We start from the raw sequence: 25060 nt of genomic DNA, 5'->3' as shown, positions 1-25060 counted from the left end.
TTATTCACCACTAAAAAGAAATGACCAATCAAGGATAATTGGTTCTAAATATATGACACTCTGGAAAAGGCAAAACTCAAGAGGCAATAAACAGATTAGTAGTTGACAGACGTTCTGGGAGATAGGGCCAAGAATGAAGTGATAGAACATGGGGGATTTTTAGGGCAGTGAAACTATCCTGTATGACACTATAATGATGGATACATGACGTGTATTTGCCAAAGCCACAGAATGTACAATACAAAGAGTGAACCCTAAATTAAACACGGATTTTAGTTAGTGATAATGTATTGGATAGCCAATTATAGCAAATACTAAGTTCTAATGTTAACAGTAGATGTTAATAGTATAGGAAGTTGTGAGCAGAGGAGTCGGGAATCTATGAGTACTTGCTGTACTTTCTGCTCAATTTCTTGTAATCCTAAAACTATTCTAAAAATAACCTATTAATGTAAAAAAAGTAATCCTAAAATTATTATAAAAATAACTTATTAATGTAAAAAAAGTGCAGATAATATATATGTGCAGCCTAAGTATACACTCATGTAACCAGAACCTGTTAGAGTCATCATATAGCTAGATGAAACAGCTATATTCTTTTTTTAAAATCTTTGTTAGACTTTAATTCTATTTTTTCATTAGGTTCAGGTGTACAAAACAATGTAATAGTTAGAATTTATACCCCTCACAAAGTGATAACCCCTCTCCCCCAATCTACTACTCTTCTGACATCATATATAGCTGCTACAATTCCATTGACTATATTCTCTCCCTATGCTTTACTCCACATCCCGTGACTATATAAATATTAAACTATACTTGACATTTAACATTATTCAGCTTCAGCTTCAGGTGTACAGCACAGTGGTCAGGCATCTACCCTGTCCATAAAGTGATGTTTCTTCATGGGAGACCACGACAAGTGCCCATCTGACACCCAACAAAATCTTTACGACATTATTGATGATTATCTTCCCCAAGCTGTCTTTCGTATCCCCATGACAATATTGTGGCTACCAATTTGTGCTTTCTAATCTCATCACCTTTTCCCTCATTCCCATCCCCCTCCCATTAGCAACCCTCAGTTTTTCTTCTCTCTATCTCTGAGACTATTTCTGTTTAGTTTGCTCATTTATTCTGTTCTTTAGATTCCACGTATAAATGAAATCCTATGTATTTGTCTTTCTCTGCCTGACTTTTTTCACTAGAAACAGTTATATTCTTATCTTTGAAGATATGGAAGTCTAGCACTGACATGTAGCTGGAATAAGAATGAACAGGATAGGCAAAGATATATATATATATATATATATATATATATATATATATATATACACATATACATATACATATTTATATATAGATACATATATATATACACACACACATATGTATACGTATATATACACATATGTATATATGTGTATATACATGTATATATATATACACATATATATATGTGTGTGTGTATATGTGTGTGTGTGTGTGTGTGTGTGTGTGTGTGTATATATATATATATATATATATATATATATACCATTTAAAATCAGAAAACTCCCTGGAAACTGGGATAGCTTCTCCACATTGTATAGGACTGGGTAGATTCATAATTTTACCGGGTTTCACCATAGTTTCACCAGCTTCATGATCTGAATTTGTCACATGATCAGCAGACTATACAAGACCCAACTGTAGAATTTTGGTTTTCCCTGGTTTTTCATGAAACTACAACTTTTTGCACCAATTTTGGTAGTTCATACTCCAAAACAAAGTGCATTCTCTACTGCTAAGAACAGGCATCATGGACAGTGCCTGAAAGTCTGTCACCTTGATGATTACACATACTTTTCTCTCATGCTGTATCATATCCTTTATCTTCATTAAAGGCTTACTTGTAGTCACACAGTGGAGTCTCATGAATGCTTTCAATTATACAAACTAAGCAATAATATATTGACAACACTCTAGAACAAACAAGTATGTTTCCTCTCAATCAAATTTTGATAACCCTGCCCTTGATTTTCTTTATAATTTTACCGTCTCCATATTAATCCCTAAACATTATTAATTTTACTTCCTTTGACCTTTGGTTCTTTCTCCCAATGTTATATTATTAACTTCCACTCATTTCATATGTTTTAATATGTCATTTTATGAATATTCCAGTTTAACTATTCTACTCTTCAAGGATATGAGTTGTTTCTAATTTGAGAATATTATCATAAAATGTGTACTAAAATTTTCTATTCATGTCTCCTAATGTACACGTGAATGTCTATCTGTAGGGTAAATACTTAAGAGTGGGTATCTGAGTCATGACTAAAACAGTTTTTCAACTTTACTAGACAATGACAGTTTTCCAAATTGGCTACATCAATTTACACTCCCAACAGTGTATATGTATTCCCTTTGCTCCGTATCCTCTCAAATATTTGATACTGTTAGACTTAATTTTATCCATTCTGGCAGATGTGTAGTGATATCCCATTGTGATTTTAAATACATTTCCCTGGTTATTAGTTAAATTGAGAATCTGTCATCTTTTTTCTTTTTCCTTTTTAGCTATTTAGTTATCCCTCTTTTGAAGTCCCTAATCAAGTCTCCTCCATTTTCCCATTGGGTTGCCTGTCTCTTTTTCACTGATCTGTAAGAGGGCTTTGGATATAAACCACTCCTCTGTTATATGTGTAGCACATAGCATTTCTCACCATTACAGCCGAAACTGTACCAACATTTGTTTACTGTGGCTTGCCTTGCCTCTTACTGTATAGTCTTATAATGAAGAAAGATTCTTAATTTTAATGTTGTTAAATTTATAAATCATTTTTATGATTAATGCTTTTTAAGTCTTCATGAACAAATTGTCCATACATAAAATTCATACAGAGAGTGTCTTCTAAAAAGCTTTATTTTTTCAGCTTTGTTTTCCACATATATAATTCTCCTGAACTGATTATTTACTTGAATTTTTACGTATGGTTTATTAATTGTTTGATGCCATTTCACAACTTATGGAAAATCCTAATATATATTCTTAGGCTTTCTCTTCTGTTTCATTATCTATTTTTTAATCTTCATGAAAATATGTATTCTCTCTCTCTTTTTCTCTGTATATGTATATATACACACGTACATATATCCTGTATATGCACACATGTATACATGTATATAATATGCTGTATTATGGTATATGTGTGTGTGTATATATATATATATATATAGTAAATATATGATATATTGTAGTATATATATATATGATGTGTACTTAATTATGGTATATTTATAATAATTCTTAATACCTAGCATAACTACCATATCCATTTTGTTTTTCTACATGATTGTCTTAGTCTTTGCCATTTTATGTATTATATCTGTAAATAATTGTTTTTCGTTCTATATGATGTGTTTCTTTTAGTTCACCAATTGACACTATACTAAATCATTCTTTTTAAAAATTATTCATTTATTTTTTTCAGTTACAGTTGACATTCAATATAATTTTATATTAGTTTTGGGTACACAGCATAGTGGTTAGACATTTATATAATTTATGCAATGATTCCCCCTAATTAATTTAGTACCCACTTGGTACTATACATAGTTGTTACAATATTATTGACTATATTCTCTATGCTGTACTTTCCATCCCAGTGACCATTTTGTCACTACCAATTTGTATTTCTTAATCCCTCATCTTAATCCCTTTGCCTAGCTCCCAACCCCCTCCACTCTGGCAATCATCAGTTTGTTCTCTCTGGGGTTTTTTCTGTTTTGTTTATTTGTTTGTTTGTTTTGTTCTTTAGATTCCACAGATAAGAAGATTATATGGTATTTGTCTTTTTCAGTCTGACTTATTCCACTTAGTATCATACCTTCTAGGTCCATCCATGTTGTCACAAATGGTTGGATTTCATTCTTTTTCTATGGCAGAGTAATATTCCATTGTATATATGTACCACATCTTCTTTATCCCACCATCTATTGAGAGGCACTTGAGCCATTTCCATATCTGGGCTATTGTAAATAGTGCTGCAGTAGCCAAGATATGGGAGCATGCATTTTGTCAAATTAGTGTTTTATCCAAAACACTTGGATAACTACCCAGAAGTGGAATTGCTGGGTCATAAGGTAGCCCTATTTTTAATTTTTTGAGTAACTTCCAAACTGTTTTCCACAGTGGCTGCACCAATCTGCAATCTCACCAACAGTTCATGAGGGTTTCCTTTTCTCCGCATCCTTACCAGCACTTATTTGTTGATTTATTAATGATAGCCATCCTGACAAGTGTAAGGTAGTATCTCATTATAATTTTAATTTGCATTTCTCTGATGATTAGTGCCATTGAGCATTTTTTCATATATCTATTGGCCTTTTTGGAGAAATGTCTATACATGACCTCTGTCCAGTTTTTAATTGATTGTTTTTTTGGTGTTGAGTTGTATGAGTTCTTTATAAATTTTGGATATTGACCTCTCATCAGATGTATCATTGGCAAATATCTTCTTTCATTCAGTAGTCTGTCATTTCATTATGTTGGTGGTTTCCTTTGCTGTGCAGAAACTTTTTACTTTGTTATAGTCCCATTTGTCTATTTTTTCTTTTGTTTTCCTTGCCCAAAGAGATATCAAATTGAATCATTCTTATATGGATTCTGTATTTATTGTCTTTGTTTCTTTGTATTTTTCTGCATTCACTTTAAGTTTTGTATTTTTTCTCTATATAATTTATTTGATTTTTTAGTTGTGTTTATTTTATTACTGGTTTATAAATAATTTTTTTTATTTTCCAATGATTATTAATCCACATTTTTTTTTAATGTTTTTATATCATTCCCTTGTTCTTTTACTTTATCTTTGAACTTCTATATGTTTTTTGGGAGGGTCATCCATTTAATTATTAAATAGCCCTCTGATAGGAGGATGGGGTATTTTCTTCTGTTCCTAATCTTATTTCTTTTACTTCTATACTAACATTTTCCATGCTGGCTTCCTTATTTTCTTCCTTTTTTTTTTTCTCCTTCTTAATTTCTTGTTTTGTATTTCTTTCTCTTTTTAAAAAGGCCATATTATATTTAGTATATTTAGTACATTTACGTACTTTCCATGAAGATTTTTAAAATCTCATACTCAATATGTATTGGTATGTTAAGGCCTTTTACATGATCCATTATTGTAGGTAACTTCTTACTTCCTTCCCCATTGTTTCTAAGGCTGTTTCTCTTCTGAACTCCAGTATGAAAGCTGAGTATTCCTACATATAGTTTTGCTTTCTGTGTACAAGGCATTTTGAAAAAACCATATCAGCATCTACAGGGTTTCATCTTCATTGAATAAAATACACAGTCTGAGCTATTCCTTAAAGATTTAGTTGGCTCTCTATATTGTGGGGACAGGGTATAAAATTCATTCTTTTTCATACAGGAAAGACTTGTAGTCTTAGTTAAGTAACTTTAATTTACTACAATTTGCTATATGATGGCTGACAGAGGGGAGGGAGCATTGGGGAGTTGAGAGAAAAATGTATCAGGATTAAGAAATACAAATTGGTAGTTATAAAATAGTTACAGGGATGTAACGTTGAGCTTAGAAAATATAATCAATAATGTTGCAACAACTATATAGTTCTAGGTGGGTACTAGACTAATTAGGGGGGATTGCAGCATAAATTATGTAAATATCTAACCACTATGATATACACCTGAAACTAATTTAAAATAATGTTGAACGTCAACTGTAACTGAAAAAAACAATTTCAAAATAAGGGGGAAAAAATCTGCTGTATTTCTTTCCTTCTCATTTTCCCTCATGTTTCTTCAACATCATTTTCTATTATTCCAAAACAAGAATAATAAAAATATAAACTCACCTATCTGGTCTACTCCCGACATTTGTCTCAAATAAGTTTCCACAGTTTAGGTATTTTCTATTGACCTGTCTTTGAATTCTCCAATCTTATCTTCTCTTTTGTACAGTCTGTGTTTAAAACTATTCATTAACTTCTGGATATTATATTATATATTTTAATTTTAGAATGTTCATATAACTTTTTAAATAAATCCCAAATTTCTATTAAAATCCTTCATCCTTTCTTCCATTTTGTTCCACTGTTCCTCTATTTTATTTAACATAATTAATCAGAGTCATTTAAAAGTTCCTGTCTGCTAATGCCATTATCTGGATCAATTGTGAGTCTGTATCAATTTTGTGACTTTCCTCTTGATTATTGATCCTTGTTACTTTCATATTCACATATCTGATAAAATTTTATTGAATACTGAACATGTATAAAAAGGGGGGACTATAAGTGACATCTTCTAATAAAGAAGGTTCCCTTTTTTATTTTATGCACACAGGGTGACAGTTTGATCACCTCAATCAACCTCTCAATCTTATGGGAAATTAAAATGGATCAGAGCTAAATTGTAATATCAGTAATACTCACTCTACCGTGCTTAATCCCTGATCCTCAGGTGGAGCCCTAAACAAAAAATGGACTATGAGCTCACTGCCTATGTGAGGGAGAGCCTAGAGGCCCTCTTGCCAATTTACGAAAGAATGTGGAAGATCTACCTCTGACTTTCCTGTCTTCAAAATCTGATGAATGCTCTGATTGCCAACCATTCTTTTCTTTTTCTTTCTTTCTAATCATTTTAGGTTCTCTGCAGGAGTTCCCACTGTGCCTTTTAGAAATGGCTGGCTTAGTACCCTGATTTCTTAGTAGAACCAGGATTCCACAAATATATGAAGAGATAAACTAGCTTTTTGTTTGAGTCCCTTCAATTTTCCTCATTGTCACAACAGCAATTCTTGTCCCTTTGTGTATAAGGGACAAATACCACAATGAGTTGTAATTGAATAATTTATTTTTATCTCTTCATCAAGCTGTGGAGTTCTTAAAGGCAGAAACTATGATATTTTTCTCTATATTTTCAGAATATAGGCACAAGGTAGGCATTCAATAAATATTTGTTGATGAATGAAAAATATATGACCCTTAAAAGAATCTTTTATTTTTATATATTTTGAATCACAACTATTTTACTTGCCATATAAGCACGGCTAATCAATTAGATATAATTACTCTAATTTTTCTCATTATAGGTAATTCTGTAAATTTTTATGTTCATTTACATGTTTATTATTGTCCTCTGTTGAACAAACACTAGGAATATATCTCAGAGTTTAAGCACATAAAATAGTCTTAGAGAAAAGACAACGACAACAGCAGTTTTGTCACAAATGCACTAAGAAGGCTGACTACTAAGTTTGCAAACTTCCCACCGTGCACTTACATTGGCAACCCTGTACAGAGAGCCCAATAACATTTCATAACCTTGATACACCAGTGTCTCACAGCTGTGTTCATGTTGACTTGTGGGAGTGTCTTGATGAGTGGCGTTCATTATTGTTGTGTGTTTTTGTGTGCCATCATGAAAATATCTGAGCTTAAATTAGAGCAATGAACAAACATTAAATTTGTTGTTAAACTTGGCAAGAGTGGAAGTGAAATCAGGGACATATTAGTTCAAATTTATGAGGATAATGCTATGAAGAAAATGGCAGTGTACAAATGAATCAAATGATTTTCTGAGAGGAGAGAATGTGTCACTGATAAAGAGAGGTTAGGGTGAACAGTAATGAGCAGAACTGATGAAAACATTGCAAAAATTTGTCGAACTATGCGTCCAAATCATCAGCTGACAGTGAGAAGCATAGCAGACCAAGTAAACATCGATAGGTAAACAGGAAATCTTAACTGAAATTTTGTCATGAGAAAGGTGTGTGCAAAAAATGGTCCCAAAGGAGCTCACCGATGAACTAAAGCAAAGGAAAGTCGAAGTTTGCCAAGACCGTTTGGAGAGGCAAGATGATGTTTTGGGCCATGTTATCACTGGTCATAAAACATGGATGTACCAATACGACACTGAAACACAGCATCAAAGTGTACGATGGAAGTTTGCCAGTTCTCCTTGACCAAAACAGTTCCGTCTGTCGAAATCGAGAGTCAAAACAATGTTGCTAACCTTTTTTGATATCAGAGGGATTATTCATTAGGAATTTGTACCAAATGGACAAACAGTTAACCAAATTTACTGTCTGGAAGTGCTGGAAAGGCTGCGTGAAAAAGTTACATGAAAATGACCTGAACTTTTTGCCAACAATTCATGGCTCTTGCATCATGACAATGCACCAGCTCACACGACACTGTGTGAAGGAGTTTTGAACCAGTAAATAGATAACTGTATTGGAACACCTTCTCTACTCACCTGACCTGGCCCACAGTGACTATTTTCTTTACCTGAAGATAAAGGAAATATTGAAAGGAAGACATTTTGATGGCATTCAGGTCATCAAGAGTAATATGATGACAGCTCTGATGGCCATTCCAGAAAGAGTTCCAAAATTGCTTTGAAGGTGGACTAGGCACTGGCGTCAGTGCATAGCTTCCCAAGGGGAGTACTTTGAAGGTGACTATAGTGATATTCAGCAATGATGTATGTAGCACTTTTTCTAGGATGAGTTCTCGAACTTGTTTGTCAGACCTCATAATATTAAGTATTTGTGTTTGTATTTTATTACTGATTTATTAAGTATATAATTATCACCAGTAATCTTTATTTTTCTTTTAAAGCTATTGATAAATCTCTATAATATTTTTCATGTTTTTGAAATATGTAATCATTTCAACTTATTTATTCAAAGTTTACTTTATTTAATACATATTTATGATGGTCAAATTTTGAAAAATAGAATATATGGGACCCTACAAAAAAATGGAAAATATACACTAATGTCATGCCTTTAAAGTACCTTCCTAATATAAGCTATAATGACATTGTTGCATGTTTAAGAAAAAAATGAGTGGAATACCCTTAAAAGTATCACTCTATTGACTTAAAAGATTAATGAAAAAAAATGATCCTTTCCAATTTATATAAATACCACTGAATGCATACAAAAAACGTGTAGCATTGGTGGGTGAACACTTCTGTTATGCACAATGTTCTCTCAATGCTCTTCTTTAATTAGTACTCTGGTTTTCATTAGTAGTTCTTTTCTACAAATTATAGTACTTTATTGAAATGGAAATATGAAACAGAACATCTGAAAGCAGATCCAATGAGCATTGTCTTTTCTTTTTAAACTTACAATGTTAACAAATCCTTTTTATACTTCTTGTACACAGTGGCCTTAAATGTGCTACCCAATAACCTAATGACTAGCCTCACATGCCTATTTACATTTAAATTAATAAAAATTAAAATATTTAAGAATTGGTCCCTCTGTTGCACTAGCCTCATTTCAAGTGCTCAATAGCTAAACACGGCAAGTGCCTACTATATTGAATAGTGCCAATATAGAATATTTCCATCATCACAGAATGGTATTTTTTGGACAATACTGGTTAGAGTTTTCAACAGATTGTGGTTGGAATTTGTGTTTTTTCATTGAAAGACAACTAGGTCTGAATGAAACCAATGAAAATACTTTTGTGTTACTTCCACTAGTTTCTGTTTGAGCATCATGTTTAAAACAAAAACTAGGCTGTGCGCTCACTTGGTGATCATTTTTTCCAGACTTCTATTAATCAGTTAAAGATAGGACAACCCAAGGAAGGTTGGAAAACAGGCTTTTCATTGGAAAATAAGTGGTAAAGTTAGAATTGCTACTTAAGTCACCTAAGGTGAAGTTTATTTCTCAATCCACTATACCACATTGTCTCACTTAAGATTATTTCACTCATGGTACTTTTCTACCACCAGAGAAAGAAGAATATATGACTGAGTTGGCAACGCATCAGTGTGAAATTATTGGTTACTGGTTAAAATTTTGATAATATGCCTAAGTTTTAAGATATCTTATAACATAAATATTTGAACTTTATGGAATGGTTCAAGAAATGACTGAATTGCCAGACGTAAAAACCTGAATCGTGTCCCAGTGTTCAAGTTGCTAACAGTCTGAATAATTATTTTTTGCATGTTGCTCATAAACAAACACAGTTTCATCTCCCTAACCTACCTGAAAAATGAACATTAATTATAAGTCAAGAGAGAAAAATGACCTCATTCATTCCCTACAATCTGCACTCACTACAACCATGGCATAAAACACAATGTGTTGGATCCATTTACATGTCTTCCAGAGAGATTGTGAACTTTTTAAAGTTATTGAATAACAAGGAATTGTTATGCTCCATAGTAGGTGTTCATTTACAATGAATGTGAATAAATTTTGAAATGAGTGAATTAATCTGTTGGTACCATTTAACAATACTTAGCCTCTTTATTGTCTGCTATTTTCATGTCATTATATCATTTTGAGCTCTAAAAATACAATGCAAACATATGAGATTTACTTTCCGGTATCTGGAAAGCAAGTTGCTGACTTATATTAAAAAATGATCCACTGGTTTTTAGTGACCTATCTAAAACAAGGTGTCTTAGCTTCATATGTCTCTTGGAGAAATTGTTAACTTCAAAAACAAAAAATTGTCTTATATAACACTTGTAGTAAGAACTTAGAGGGATAATAATAGCATTTGCATTTCTCTTAAGTTAAAACTACTGTAAAAAATGGTCTTGAGTGGCAATTATACTAGTAAATTGCTTGCTACAGTTTCATATAACTTTCGTATAATTGTGCTCAAAAGGCTCTTCAGAAAAAGAGTGAGGTGGTTAAAATGGTAATGACAGGAAGTTAAAAGGATTTAACATTTTGTAATATAACAACCTGGTATGTTATAAACATTTTCCATAAAATTAATGAGTTTCATGAGAAATTTTGGGGTGTTGGAGTAGGAGTGCTTCCAGAAAAATATTAAAGGTAAGAGAATACCCAAATTAATTTTCGAATGATAACCAACTGAAGAATAAACAAAATATATCTCTTGGTGGTGATAACAAAATTGCAGGTTTAGGAGGAACCTTCGTAAGTCATGCATTCTAATCTTTCACTCATGTGAAATACTTCTCATAACATTTATCCAAAAAATATTTTTTTGAACATCTTCTTTGGGACAGCACACTTTCAAGTCTGAAAATAAAGTAGTCAACAAAAGAGATCATGTAATTTATATTCTAGTCATGAAATTCAAATGCCAAACAAATAAACAAAAGTATACCAAGTCTGATGATGTTGTGACTAAAAGGGAAATAGAGGTGATGGGTAGTAGCTATACTAGGTATAAGGAGAATTCAAGGAATGTCTTTTTGATAAGTTGATATTTGAGCAGAGCTTTAATTGAAATGAGAGAGCAAGCCATGCAGATTACTGAGAGAAGGCATTCCACGCAGAAGGAACAGTGAGGATAATAAGCCTGTGCCAAAAATGTTTGTGATTTGAAAGGACAAAAAAGAGGTCTAAGAATTTACAACAGAATGAAAGTGGAGAAGAGTGGTAGAAAGTTATGTTAGAGATGTGCAACTCAGATGTGCAATGGGATTTCGCTTCATTTTAGGATGTGGTAAGAATGTTGGGTTGGTTTTATTCCAGGTGAAATTGTATGTTATCAGAGGAATTTGAACAATGGACTGGCATAATTAGATATATTTTTAAAAGATTTCCTTGGCTGCTCTGAAGAAAATAGACTTCAGAGACCACACATAGAAGCAGGGATGTCGTTAAGAAGCCACTGCAACAACCCAAGGAAGAGATGATAGCAATTAAGTATGGGATTTTATTTGCACACATGATGAGAAATGGAGAGAAGTGATGAGATAAATAAACATGCTCTATTTAATATGCATGTTAAGCTATAGGGTTTGCTGTTGTATTGAATATAAAAGATGAGAAAAAGAAGGGAATAATAATGGATGATTCTTCAATTTTCAGCTGAACAATTACCATTCAGATTGCAAAAGTAGGAAAGAAGAGCAGATTGGGAAGATTCAGAACTTGTTTGGAAGCATTCTACATTTGAGGTGCCTATTAGACATCCAAGAAGGGATGTTGGTAAACAATGGGACATAAAATGGTCATCTTGTTTAAACACTTATCATTACAGATGTCACCACTTTTGAATTCATCTAATTCCCTGCAGCCAATTCTAATTGTTTGAAAATTTCATTAATTCAAAATTATCCTACTTTTACCTTATACCTAAAGAAAATTATTCTACCTTCTGGCAAATAAATATAAGTCAACTTAATCTTTCTTCCATGATAGCCTACGCAAATTTGCAAAGATCACTTTACTCTGTTGATCTTCTCTTGTCCAGGCTAAGCATTCCATCATTACTTATCTCAAATGGTTTTTTAGTCATGGTTGTTCTAAAATGAGACTCCCTGTCATCACCCCTACTTCCTCACCAGGTCTTTAATGAGCATGAATATCAACAAATCTGGCCTGAATTTGACAGATGGAGTTTCTTTGTGCATCTTTCTTAAAAATAAATTTACTTGTACTTTCTTCATCTTTCTTGTGTCATTGTGAGCTCATTATATTTTGCAGGCTACACATTATTTAACTCTGCACCATAGAATTCAATCTGATTATTATAATTGTGCTTTTTTTCTTCTTTTCTGGCTAGCATTTGTTTCTAACTTTAAATTATCCTAGGAGGGCCACCAATATTTTGAAAGATTTCTATACAGTGGATTTTAAAAAGATTTTTAAAAAGAGAACTATTACCGTGGTTGCATAGAAACCATAAAGACATTCAAAATAATAGGAAGAAGAAGGACATAATTAAAAATATCATCTAAGATAACTCTTGATTTAGGTAAGTAAACAGCTGAAGTATTTTGTGCAGTCTCAATTTGATGAAACAATCTTTTTCATTAAAGAATCTTCTTTGTAAATCTGAATTTACTTAAGATTAGTTACTGTATTATTCTAATATATCTTCTTCATAATTACAATGTGCCTTTTAAATTATTTTACTTAGTCATTCACTTGTTTTCTTCACTACAAAAGATCAATGCTTATCCCCAAATTTCTTATTTATACCTGTTTATGTATGAAAAGCTATTCATAGATTTTAAGGTTTCTTTCAGTAGCAAAAATTGACTGCCATATTAGGTTAACAATTACTTGTTTTTTGGAAGAGAGAGTATTTGATATACAATATTGAAAATAGATTAGATCTGTGGTTGAACACTCTTCCTTTCTTTATATACTTTAAGATTCTATAGTCCAGTGAGTTTTCAACACTTAGTGTTAGAAATAAGGAATGGAATGAAAAGATTTGATTCACTGACTTTAAAACAGAAAAGTTATATTCAGACGTCCATTTTTTTAAAGTTGCTTTATATCTCTAAAATCACTTATACCATCTTTTCAACTTTAAGTTTCTGCTGAAAAGCAAAGTTATCAAATGTAAAGTTCAACTGCAGTTAACAGCAAAAGGAAAAGAAAATTTTAGTCTTGCAATTTAACATCATACATTTTCAAGAGACCGTTTTTTTACATTTTTTCTTTTCTTTTTATTTTTTTTCGGTTGGATCTCACTTATTCTTAAATATTTCCAGAGTTGGTGCCTTGTCCCCTTGTCTCATTGCTTGGTTTTACAGCTTATTAAGAACATTTAATAGATGAAATATTTCCATTATCTATTTCTAACTTGAAAATGTCACTAAATAAAGGCTCAAAAATCCAAAACATTTTGATATGACACAGTAGAGTATCACAAATAAAAATCCTGTTAAAGTGCTTTAAAGAGAATAAAAAATCAGAAGGAGGCAAAGATAAGAGATTAATTATTTTTTTTTTATTAAAGCCCTAGGTAAAGAAACAATGATATGATGTCATAGGATAATGCAACTGTAAAAATTTAAAATACAGTCTACATTGATAAATTTCAGAGCAAATAGGTAGTGCATTCACTCACAGCCTCTTTTCCTGGCAGACGATCATTCCCAAAGCAACTGATACTTGGGCAGAATGCTATGTGATTCTAACTACAACTGTGGAAAGAAGGGGGCAATACGATTTTTTCTTTCTTTCAAGAATTGAAAGTATAAGGCCAGATGGTAGTAAATTGATGACGTTTTCTTGAGTTGAGAAGTCTACAGTCAGGGCTGAAGTTGACAACATGGCAATCTATTATATAAAACAGCCATCATTATCAATTTCTAAAGGGAAATTTTGTAAAAAAATATGAAAGGAATTGAGAGTAACTAAATATCCTCTATGGAGTGTTCTATATAAGATAATTAAATGGTTACTTTAGATAAACATATATACAACAAACTACAAACAAATTGCAGACTCCATGAAGATAGAATCCTTGGTTTGAGCTCTTTCTGCAAAGTCTACCAAAATAATTAGTACCCAACAGGCACTAGTTAATGTGATTCTGATATTAGCTTCTATTACTTCCTCCTCCTTTCTAATCATTTATTGAATCCTTTCACCAATGATAAATCGCTGTAGGTACAGAGCTTTGTTTTTATCCTCTTAACCTTTCTTTTCATATTCTTGGTACTTTATCATTCAGTGACCCTCTTCTGAGTCTCTGGCTGATTTATGTGCAAGTTTTTACATGCAAGTTCAAGCCGAATCAACATGGATACTTTTTACTAATAAAAAAAAACTAGAGGTCTATGATTCTTCATATTCACAACATGGAGCTTAGCAACATGTTGCAACATTTATCCACAAAATATCTTTGCTTCTGTCAAATATAAAAAGTGCTAAAATTTAGATGAATATTTTTTCCTTCATCAAAATAAGGATGGCATTAAGATCAAGCTGAAAATAACTTTTTTTCCTTTGTCCTTTCTGCACTCTCTGGGCTTGTTGTGTGTACTCTCTGAATGCAGTAGCAATGGAAGGGTCACCCAAAGTTGATCATGAGGAAAATAACTTTAAAACAAAAAGAAACTTTATGAAAAATTATATTATACTAGGCAGACGATATCTATCCTTTTCTTACACTCTCACACATTTCCCTTGTCTATCGATATTGCTTAACTATTTATTAACCATCTATGTCTAGGCTTCACTGCCATTTTATATCTCTATGATGAAATGACTACCTGATGGGAATTGAATTAGGCAACTACTAATTATTATATATTTACTGTGTGTCAGGCACTGTTAGGTACCACACATTCATTACCTTACATACTTTGAGATTAATTCCGCTGAAAACTCTACCTTGCCCTGGAAAAGTCAATAAAATTGCCAAGAAAGAGTTTGTGGGATGAACATGACTTTCAAATTATCCATGGCTTTCAAATTTTTCAGGAATATTCATACTTTGAATATGATCTTCTTCGTTAGAATATAAATTCAATGAAGGAAGGCAAAACTCTGACTCATTTTGCACAATATCCTAATGCCCAGGATAGTATCTGGCTTTGGTTATTGAACATTTTAGGCGAGATACTTTAAATAAATTATACAATCAATCACAGCACAAGTGAAGCTTTTACAAAGCTTCAAACTTTTTAAAAAGATTATCAATTCTGTGACCAGACTCCTAAGTAGTTTTTCTTCACGTTAATTTTAAAGTACAGTGACTAAAATATTAATGTTAAATAATAAGAAGGAAACTTTGAATTATATAAATTTTATACTAAATGACACAATGATCTCCCTTATTATTAATATAACTATGTGTAGCAGATGTAGAATTGACTTTGACAGATGTTTTAATTCTCAAGTTCATTGAAAACCTTTATAACCAAATAGAAAAGTCACAAATGAAAATGATAGAATAAGATTAGAAAAATGGAGCACTACAGGTGTCAGATTATAAAGTTGTGCACCTGAAATTAATAAGACATCCAGGATTTAACTAGATGTATTGCTAGAATTAACCCCTTTATCATTTTAAACATATATAGAAACGTTGGAAGTAAAATATTTGTTGTATAAAATATCATTTTAATCTTGGGTAAAAAGAAAATATATATATATATATATATATACATGGGTCAGAGAGGAAGATTTATAGTTAGGAATTAGTTTACATGATTATAGAGGTTTCAAGTCCCGTGATCTGCTGTCTGCAAGCTGGAAACCCAGGAAAGCAAGCAGTGAAGTTACAGTCTGAGTCTGAAGGCCTGAGAATCAGGAGAACCAATAGTGTGAGTTCTGGTCCAAGTCTGAAGGCCTGAGAAGTGGAGGGTCTGTGGTATAAGTCCATTCTCAGGGCAGAAGAACCACCTCAACAGTCAGGCAGACTCTGAAGTTTTGACAGAGTAGCTGCTACTTTAATTGCCAGTTTATACTATAAATATTTAAGATAATTGAGGTCATCAAGAGTATCTTGTTTGTGATAGCAAAGACACAATTGAGTTAATAATGATAAAATAACTATGCATCTTTTTTCAAAGTAATTCTGAAAAAGTGAAGTCCCACTTTTTTGAAGGGTATAGTTAGTAATTTCTCTCACAGAAAGCTATATTTATAGCCAACAACATTGGCCAAATAGTAATTCCTTATGGATATGTCTCAATTATAGCTTATGAACTGTCTTCATGTGTTAATTCATTTGATTATATTTCAAACCTGAAATTTATAGTTTCTTTTTTTCCAGAAGAGAAAACTGAGTAAAGAGATTTGCCAAAGGGAACAAAACCATCAACAGCAGAACAGTGGTTTTAACCCAGACCCCTGACTTCCATTCCAGAAGCAAAGGGGTGAGAGATGTGGCAAACTGATGGACTGCCTCCTGCCATCTTGAAGAGACATGCAGGAAGCTGAGCTGAATATAAAACAGGATTACTCATTAGTGGCAGTTTTCCTCAGAATGTAATTAAAGTGCAGAATATTCATCATTCTCCCATACCTTTTGAAAAGAAAGTTTTCAAATAAAAGTCACTAAGAGCATTTAAATAAGATGAATAAATGTTTCTAAAATGTCTTGGGGAAATACATTTCTAAAGAGCAAGAGTACAGATTGAGTTTCGAATTTATAATTGTTTCAGACTAACTTAAACCTAATATACTAAATATTCTAATAAGTTTTATTTGCTCAGGAAAAGAGTTTATTTTTCTGCATAGGAGAAGGAAATAGAGTAGAAAGTAAAGAAAGCAAGGATGGAGAATAAATGATAGTGGTGCATATATGCATGGGTATTTGAAGATTGCACTTCAACTCACTTATCTAAAAGTTTAAAACATGCAAAATCCATACCTTGGTATAAAACTAGAGGAGTCAAAACATGTATTTATCTCTTGCAATGATTTTAGTCTCTGTTACATCAATTGTGCATATTGCTACTTAATTTCCTCCTAGAATTTGGCAATTGAAATGCTCATTGCAGCCCAGAACTTTTCCAGCTTGCTTTAAATAAGACCTCTTGATGCTATTACAGCAGGACTCCTTTGTTCAAACACAGCTCTGTGAATCAACTTCAATTATGATGTTTTCTACAGAACTCAGTAAAATCAACCAAGTCTCCCATCTGAAAAAGCTCCGAGTATCTTAAATAAGGTTTCTGAAGAAAGAGCTACAAATGAGGTTCCAAGCATTTCACAAGAAGACTGTGTTTTTGTGAAAGACTGATATATGTGTAAAAAGTTTAGGTCAGATATTCAAGACACTGAAAATCTGACTCTACCTTGAAATTAGAATATAAAACCACAATAGCTTCTACAAGCTGTCTAGGTAAGAGTTAGATAGAAACACACAAAATCAGTGAGATTGCACAGTCTCCCCTCTCTCTCTGTAGCAAATAAAAATAGTGGTGTGAGGGAAGGAAAAAGAGCCTTTGGGCTTTCTGTTGGACAGGAAAATTCACCACTGGAAACAGCTTCCACAGCTTTCCTCTGTGACATTTATGGAAAAAGCATTAGATAGGAAATATAACTACCTGAAAACTCCAAATATAAAGATGCTCCCTCACCATAACTGAGATCTTTCTCTTAAATCCAGAATTAACGCTAAATTGATGGGAAAATGAGATTTTGTCTGGAGTTTCAAAATCAATGTAAAATTACATTTATTTTACTGGAATAAAATTAATTCTGCAAAAGAAAATAATTTCTGATGAATTTTTCCTAACTTGGTAAGAGAAACCACAATATGTATGAGTATATGTATGTATATGCAAGTGTATATGTGTATATATGTATATCTATTTGTGGGTGTATAAGTAGATATATACATAGTTGTTTGATTGCAGTAAGGTCAGTGAGGTTACAACCACCAGGGAATTATCAGTCCTTGGTTGATAACAATTATAAAGGGCAAAGCTTAGAATACAACTTTATGGTAACAAAAGAGAATAATTTTGCATTAGTTTAAAATTCAATTTTAAGGCATCAAGATACAGAATAAGAATGAATTTAACTTAATTTATTGGTAACTGTTTTGTAAATATATTGCCTCTGTTACCTATTGTAAATATATTGCCTCTGTATTTATTCCTAAACAGAGGGTAATGGCTAACTTTGCATTCTCAAAAAAAATCACACCTCAACAATCTCTTCACTCAAAGTTTTCCTTGTTTTATTGAAACATATGCCTGTAATTTAGCTCTTATTTTAAGAAAGGATGAATTCATATGTTGGTGATACAATAAACTGATGTTTATATACTTAACAGTGAAACCAGAAGAAAATTCCTATTAAATAAAGCAAGAATCGGAAAAGAATAACCACTATTATCAATATTTCAATTGTCCAAACTATTTTGAAGTTTATTTAACAATTTTAGTCCTACATAATTTTATGGTTATTCATTGATATTTCTATTAATATTTACAATAAGATAATTTTCTAAAATTTGTGTGAAAGCAGTTTTAAGTCCCATAGCGGCATTTTATGTAGTTAAAATTGATTTTTACAGCAAACTTACAAGAAAAGAATTATTATTAGTCACATTTACAGATGAAGAAATTGAAGCTCAAGTAGTTTAAGTAGTTTTCTTTGTTAACAACTATCCAGTTTGGTATAAAATGTTTGTGTCTAAATCTTTTATTTATCTTTCAAAATCTTTTGTTTTCTGTCATTTCCTATAACCTAAGGTATGTTTTATTTTGATTCCCTTTCAGGTAACCTGATAGTCTAACCTATGTGATCCATAAAACTAAAAATTAAACTAGACTACATCTAGATTTTCTAAAACTCAGTTTTGACTGGTACTTTCAGTGATATATGAAGCAGATTTTTTGGGAGGGGCATTTCTTCTTTTATACCTTTTCTCTTTGTATTGCTTCCATTTTATTGTATCTCACATCAATTACTTTTATGTTATCCTTTGCTTTTTATACTGTGTATGCAAATGTATTTCTAATATTGTCATTTCCTTGTCTTCTGCATTTTGAAAGAGCTCTGGTTGGTTTTCAGATCATTTGACAGAAATATTTGATGTAATATTTGACTTTTATTTTTGTACAGATTTGATGTAGTATGTTGTATACTCTGGGTTTTAAAATATCTTGCAAATTTATTTATTTATTTATTTATTTATTTTAGTTTCTTTAAATTTTTTTATCTGATCCAGCTCTTTTTGCATTTCCTAATAGCTGGATTTCTTTTTCTTTCACATTTAGTCATTTTGTCTCTTTCTAATACTTCTTTCATGTTTTAAATTCCTGACTTTTGTTAAATATACTAAAAAGGTGCGGTGTCACTTAGGGTCTTATTAGGTAACAGAGTTCCAATCAGATATTTCAACTGAAAAAACCTTTAAGGAAAGTCCTACTTTCAAAGTGTAGGCAGTGTAAAGAAAATAAACAAATGTAGTAAGGCATCCAGACACTAGCAACTGTGGGAAGCCATTACTGTCTCTTAGGCCTGAAGGATCTAAGGAGAGAAGTGGTGTTTCTGGCATCCCTGGTGAGCTGGAGCCTTAGAGAAGGGACCAACATGACAGATTATACAGTTGTGAAAGGATGTTGCAGTGCCAAATGAGGAAAAGGGAGAAGAAATATTCCAAGACCCTGTTTTCCCCTTAGTCTCCAATCTCATGCCTGTGCTTCCCAGGGGTCTGGACAACTGGAAGCCAAACATCAGGGATGCTTGGGTGATGCAGTTGATAAGGGCCAGGACAGGTCTCAGGGCAAAGGGCAATGAAAAACGAAGTCAGAAGTGAGTTTTGAGAACAAAATGAGAAATGCCTGCATGCATACTTTCTAGAATATAGCTCATTTTAAAATTATGTTCTTATTGTTCTTCCTTAAGTATCACACTGTCATTTTTTGTACTTCCAAGTTCTTCAGTTTTTTATTTCATTTAGTTTTTATTCATCTACATTTATAGGGCTCTCTATCAAGTTCTGTTGATTTTATATATTAATAGAACTTATGGCTTTTCCATCTTTCCTTTCAAAGTTTAACTGAATGTCACTAATATTCACCTAATTCTTAAGCCATATACTGGGGGTGGCAAAAAAAATGTATACAAGTGGACACTTGGGTCCACATTGCTCAAGCAATAGTGTGCCATAATCAGAAGTGTGTGGACGCTGACGGTAACTGCTTTGAGCACCTCTTGTAATTGCAGCAGTCAAACGTGACTTGTATTCATCTTTTGTTATCAGTATATATTATGACAATTTGAATAGATTTTCCTTTCTTAAAATATATACATTATTTTGGCACCCTCTGTATGAGTATATGTGCTTAATTTTTTGATAGCTTTCATTTTACTCTTATTTTGTGTGGATTTTTTAGCTTGAAGAATTCCCTGATGCTACAACTCGATTTTCTCACTATGAATTCTTTTCCCCACATGTAATTGGAAAGCTTCACCTTTTTCTTTCCTTACAAAAAGTGACAATTTCTAGACTTCAACCCTTGAACTATTCCAAATCCTTTTCAATTCTATTATCTAATATAAAGTGCTTCTTATATTTTGCTTCCTTCTCACTCCTTTTTTTTTTTTTTTTTTGCTCATATGATTTGATAAGCACTGAGTCACTCTAACAAAAAGAGGGTTTAATGGGGGAAATTGGATCAAGAAACAGCTGTCTATCATAGAAAACAAGTCCTATAAGTAAGTGTGTGTGTGTGTGTGTGTGTGTGTAAGGCTTAACCCTCTGAATGGTGAAAAATTTACGTCTGTGCAGTAAGATAATGCAACGGGGTAGGCTGCCATTTTACAAGGGTCGTTAATATATTTCTGGCTTCATGTAGATGTGGTGAGTGGAAATTCTCCAGCTGCTTGGTAGTTCATTGAAAAGCATTTCTACTTTCAGAAGCATTTCAAAAGAAAAGGGGCAGGTGGGGAATGGAAAAGTTTGCAGTAGGTATTACTGGCTTCCCGTTATCATTATTCATTAATCTCTTTAACTAGTTCTTATTTACACATCATTGCCGGGGTGGGAAGATTCTTTTTCATGTTTTTTTGCTTAGAACATATATGCTGAAATCTATTCTAATTTCTTCAAGAAATTAGGATCAAGAAAAAGTTCTTCATTGGACAGTTGGTAAGACTCTACCTAATTTCTTTAGCCATTCTTTTCATTTTGTTTGGACTTAAATGAGGACTGCAAATACCTTTCAGATGAGAACCTGGAATAAAAATTACATTTTATATTAATATAATATCTTGTTTTATTTGAATTTTTAAGATTATGTTTTGCATGCTGAAAACCTAGATGACAGATTTTTCATCCGGGAGGTTTAGGATCTTATAGTTTATTGTTTAAGAGAATGGGACATTCCAAAATCCTGCCTCTTTTATATGTGAAGGATTATCTTCCTTCCTTGATTAAATAGCACTTGTTTTGAAAATAAATTTACTTCTCATTGGCTCTGTGTGACTGACCTGTGAAATCACTTTTGCAATCTCCTCAGTATTTCTAGGAAGTACATAGTTTATTGTGTCTCTTCTTACTTTCTTTTGATGTTTAGAAATATCTTGCTCTCTCCAGGCCTCCTAACTTGCCCCAAATTCTACATGCCCACTGATTTTAAACATTTTTGATGATAGAAAAGAGAAAGCAACAAAGCTAATTATTTTATAATTACCCCAATTCCTAAGTAGAGTTATATCAATCAATAACATTTAACTTCATATCATCTGTTGATATTTAGCATTATTACTTGCTTTTAAAGACATATTTTTAAAACATACGAGTAAGTATAACATTTCAAGAACTAACTGTTGAAGCACGCAAGAGTCTACAATATTGTGTATATAACTTCACAGAGAGGATTTCAATGGCAGATTAGACTGCATGGCTAACACACCTACAAAAGAGAAAGCATATTTTTGAAAATGGAATAACCTACAGGGGAAAATTAACATTTTTCCACTTTACAAATTGCTGATCAATAAATCACAATTTAAAAAAAGCTGACTAATTATTATATAAGGCTCGAAGCAATAAAATCCTCATTTACATATTAGCAGATATTTATAGCAATAATTTCTGTCATGGGTTTGTATATGTTTAACGTGATAAATTACACCAGTAATTTAGATTGATTTTTCTAATGCATAGTAAAAAGGCATTGCAAAATTTGAAAATACATATCACTTACTATAGAAAAATGCAGCATTAATTTAAAGATTAAAATTAATTGTGAAATATATGTAGTCATTCTTAAAGCATCTATAACTTTTCCAGGAGGTGGGGGAGAAGGATAGATTCCTAGGTTTTAGGAATAAATTTTATTAAACACAAAGATACCATTCAATTTTCTTAATATCAATTGAATTATAGATTTTTCAATAGGCCTGAGGGCAGTGGCATTGATATATGTGTTCAAAATGCTTTCAGAGAATTGAGACCACAGTATATACTGTTTCCTGGAAATATGGAGAGAAAAGAGAATACAGAGAATCACAGCTAAGATCAACTTATATGGAGCAGAAGACCCTAGAGTTATAAACTAGAGAAACATCTGAATGTCAATTTTGATGAATTTCTGAGTTGTGATTGGTGACACTCATAAGAATGAGAAACTACAGAGGGCCTAGTATTTTGAGGGCTGCCACACTTATGGATTTTACCTACAGGAACCCTACCAGGTTCTCATGGTGAAGAGACAAGTAAAAATTGTCATTTTTCTGGTTGGAGGAGGGAAAATGTAAACACTTTGAGATGTGGGAAAGCACAACTTGCCACCTCATTATATGTCTCTCTGGCATGAGGATTATTTTATTTTTAAGAAACAAAAGACTCAGGAAGAATCTTTGCCTTTCCTTCCCCTTTACTGTCTAAAAACGTTTAGATGAGGACCTCTTCCAGGAAGGGAGCTATTACCGTAGATAACTATGGTATAATATGAACTGGGTGTAGTGGGGGAGACTTCACAGAGCCTAGAGATCAGAGTCCAAGCTGTATCCCCTTGTCTCTGCATGCCCCTGCACTCGTTTGCTTTTCCATCTTCCTGTGAGTTGCCTTCCTTCCATTTGAACTCACTACCCTCTTCTCCTTAGGTCAAAATGGCCTATAAGCCTTAACTGTTGGGACACCATGTGTTTATGGATCCCTCATATATATGTACATAATTAAATTTGGTTATTCTCTTCTGCTAATCTGTCTTGCATCAATTTAATTCTTAGACCAGCGAGAAGAACCTAGAAGGTGGGAGAAAATCACCCGCCTCTGCCGCCCCCGCAAACAAAAGTATGATGAGGGCATTCTCCTTAACATTAACAAAGGTCTACCCTGCAAGAGGAAAAAGCATTACAGAGCCTTATCTAGTCTGAGGGTAAGGCAATTATGTGGATCTAGTATGCTCTGGCCTTTCTGTCTCACTTAAGGTGGGGACAGGGAATGGAAAAAATCTAAGAAACACTTGGGAGGGTCACAGCCTAGTTACAGGCCCACTAAAATCCTGAGAATTAACCATGGGACTATAGAAAATTTCATCTCCCCACATCTTATCACCACATCAACAATGCCATAGTGTAATAACAGTGGATACAAATGAAAGGCCTGACTATTTAAGTCAGATTATTTAAGAAGTAGTTCTTGGGTAATACAAAGACAACAGAGAGACATAAACAAGAACACCAGAAGAAATTGAAGCCTCTGGCATCTATACCTACAGCAAACATGAAACACAGCCTAAATCCTAGACATATAAACATAAAACTTCACACTATAGGTTTTTTGCCTCAGTTCCTATTACCTGATACGTCATGTCAGGTTTTCAACACAATTAACCAGGCATACCAAAGTCATCATCGCCCCTGTAAGAAACTCCACATCCATCAGCTATCACTCCCCAGTCCTTCCTCTCTATAGCCCCCATCAAACACAAATTATAATTTAAGAATCTTACAACAGTATATTTTCGTTTCCATTAGCCTATCCATTATCTATATAATATAGAATTTTGAGGTTTGTAGGATAAAGGTGATAAAAATATTCCAAAATGAGATGTGATGATGGTTGCAGAACTCTCTGAATATACTAAACACTGAATTGTACACTTCAAAGTGGTGAATTTTAGAATATGTAAATTACATCTCAATGAAGCTGATATTTTTTAAAAAGCTCACAAATCTACTTTATGTCTCTATAAATTTCTCTGTTCTAGACATTTTAAATAAATGAAGTCATACAGAATGCTGTTTTTTTTTTTTTGGTTGCCTTCTTTCATTTAGCATATTTTCAAAGTTGATCCATTGCTGAAAAAAACCTGTAAAATTCATTTTCATTTAATATGGTTACTGATAAGATTTTCATCTGTCATTTTGCTATTTTTTTATGTCTTTTGTCTATTTGTTCCTCTATTCCTACATTACTGCCTTCTTTTGTGTAAAATAGACATTTTATAGTGTGTCATTTTAGAAGAATACACTAAAAGAACACTTTGGAGTGGCAAAGATTTTTTAAAAGTAGAAAACAAAAGTATAAACCATAACAATTAGCTAAGTCGTACTTTATCAAAATTAAAACTTTTTGCTCTTTAGAATATACTCTGCTAAGCAAATGAAAAAGCAAGCCACAGTCTGGAGAAAATACTCATAATCCATATGTCTGACAAGGGAATTGTATGCAGATTCCATAAAGTAATTCTTAAAACTCAATAATAAGGAAACAAACAAATCAAACTTAAAAACGGACAAAAAAACACTTCACAAGAGAAGCGATATGAGTGACCAATAAACATGAAAAGATATTCAATATCATTAACTCTCAGTAGTCTTCCTTAGCACAGGATGACTATAATGAGATACCACTTTACACACAGTAGCAA

The sequence above is a fragment of the Rhinolophus ferrumequinum genome, chromosome 19 (assembly GCF_004115265.2).
Source record: "Rhinolophus ferrumequinum isolate MPI-CBG mRhiFer1 chromosome 19, mRhiFer1_v1.p, whole genome shotgun sequence".
NCBI classification, from domain to species: domain Eukaryota; kingdom Metazoa; phylum Chordata; class Mammalia; order Chiroptera; family Rhinolophidae; genus Rhinolophus; species Rhinolophus ferrumequinum.
The sequence above is the reverse complement of the archived record's forward strand: the minus strand, read 5'-3'. Positions refer to the sequence as shown.